The sequence below is a fragment of the Propithecus coquereli genome, unplaced genomic scaffold (genome assembly GCF_000956105.1).
Source record: "Propithecus coquereli isolate 6110/MARCELLA unplaced genomic scaffold, Pcoq_1.0 Scaffold111, whole genome shotgun sequence".
Classification (NCBI taxonomy): domain Eukaryota; kingdom Metazoa; phylum Chordata; class Mammalia; order Primates; family Indriidae; genus Propithecus; species Propithecus coquereli.
In genome coordinates, this window is record NW_012135081.1 from 4,131,291 (window position 1) to 4,133,381 (window position 2,091).

A 2,091-nucleotide genomic window follows, 5' to 3' on the forward strand; every position below is an offset into this window, starting at 1 on the left:
TATTAGCTACTAATAATCTAAATTAGGTTAAGTGCAATTGAGATGGCTCTTTTTATTTATTTATTTTTTATTTTTTATTTTTATTTTTTGAGACAAAGTCTCACTTTGTTGCCTGGGCTAGAGTGCCGTGGCGTCAGCCTCGCTCACAGCAACCTCAAACTCCTGGGCTCAGGCGATCCTCCTGCCTCAGCCTCTCAGATAGCTGGAACTACAGGAACGTGCCCCCGTGCCCGGCTAATTTTTTTCTATTTTTAGTCGTTTGGCTAATTTCTTTTTATTTATGGTAGAGACGGGGTCTTGCTCTTGCTCAGGCTGGTCTTGAACTCCTGAGCTCAAGCAGTCCTCCCGCCTTGGCCTTCCAGAGTGCTAGGAAGCGTGAGCCACCACGCCTGGCTGGGTCACATTTTTTATATGTGTTTTTTTACACCCCTTTAAAATGTAAAACCATTCTTAGTTCTAGGGCCCTTGTCCTGTGGGTCTCTTCCTCTATAGGATAAAAATTGATTATGAACATGATCTATTTGTAGAATAGTTTTTTCTTATGAACTGTATTTCCTAATTGAGGGAAAAGTGACCTTATGGATTCCACAATGATTTTTCAACCAAGTTCGTTCCCTGGTTAATCTTTATAGTTAACCAGAATATCTCACACTCTGTGCAATCTGGTTAATCGGGGTTTCATTTTTTTTTTTAAGTTCTGGTTACCTTAAAAACAGAATCCCGTGACCTCTCCACACTAATGCATGTTTTTTTTTTTTTTTTTTTTGAGACAGAGTCTCTCTAGACAGAGTCTCTAGTGCTAGGATTACAGGCGTGAGCCACTGCCCCCGGCCTAATGCATGTTTTTAATGAGCTTCCTAGGTGATTTTGATACTTCCTAGGTAGAGAACAACTTCCTAGACTGCTTTGAAAGTACTATGTATGGTTGGGAATGGAGGAGAAAGAAAGGGAGTGGAGAAAGGTGGAGTCTGGAATGAAATGGGGGAGGTAGGATTGAGAGGAGTTAGGAATAAGGAGAGGCTGGGCACACAGTGGCTCACGCCTGGAATTCTAGCACTCTGGGAGGCCAAGTGAGAGGATTGCTTGAGATCAGGGGTTCAAGACCAGCCTGAGCTAGAATCAGACCCCCATCTCTACTAAAAGTAGAAAAATTAGCCAGGGGTTGTGGCATGCACCTGTAGTTCCAGCTACTCAGGAGGCTGAGGCAGGAGGATCACTTTGAGTCCAGGAGTTAGAGGCTACAGTGAGCTATGATGACACCGCTGCACTGTACACAGGGCTATAGAGTGAGACTGTCTCAAAAAAAAAAGGGAAATTGAACCCCCTCCTCCCTGCCTCTCTGGTTCTTTTTTTTTGAGACAGAGTCTCACTCTGTTGCCTGGGCTAGAGTGCCGTGGCGTCAGCCTCGCTCACAGCAACCTCAAACTCCTGGGCTCAAGGGATACTCCTGCCTTAGCCTTCCGAGGGACTACAGGCGTGCGCCACCGTGCCTGGCTAATTTTTTCTATTTTTAGTTGTTTTGGCTAATTTCTTTCTATTTTTAGTAGAGACAGGGTCTCGCTCTTGCTCAGGCTGATCTTGAACTCCTGAGATCAAGCAGTCCTCCCACCTCGGCCTCCCAGAGTGTTAGGATTACAGGTGTGAGCCACCGTGCCTGGCCCGGTTCATATTCTTAAAAAAAAAAAAAAAAAAAGGAATAAGGGGCGCATTGAAGGGAAAGTGAATCAGGGAAGAGTTTTGTATTGGAATGCATATTGAATCTGTTAACCACAATATTCAGGCTTTTATTTTGAACTATGTTTCACTATGGGTTAATTTGAAATTTAAAACATATTCATAAAATAAAGGGGAAACTCTTGGCCGGGTGTGGTGCCTCATGCCTGTAATCTTAGCACTCTGGGAGGCCAAGGCAGGTGGATCCTTTGAGCTCAGGAGTTCGAGACCAGTCTGAGCAAGAGTGAGACCCCCCATCTCTGCTAAAAAAAAAAAAATAGAAAGAAATTAATCGGGACAACTAAAAATACATAGAAAAAATTAGCTGGGCATGGTGGCACATGCCTGTAGTCCCAGCTACTCGGGAGGCTGAGGCAG

At 44.2% G+C, this 2,091-nt stretch overlaps 1 protein-coding gene across 2 annotated transcripts in view; it reads left to right on the forward strand.

Moving 5' to 3' along the window:
• Nucleotides 1-2,091, forward strand: part of SP1 (Sp1 transcription factor) — a 42,707-nt gene that overhangs the window by 9,989 nt on the left and 30,627 nt on the right. The window lies entirely within an intron of this gene.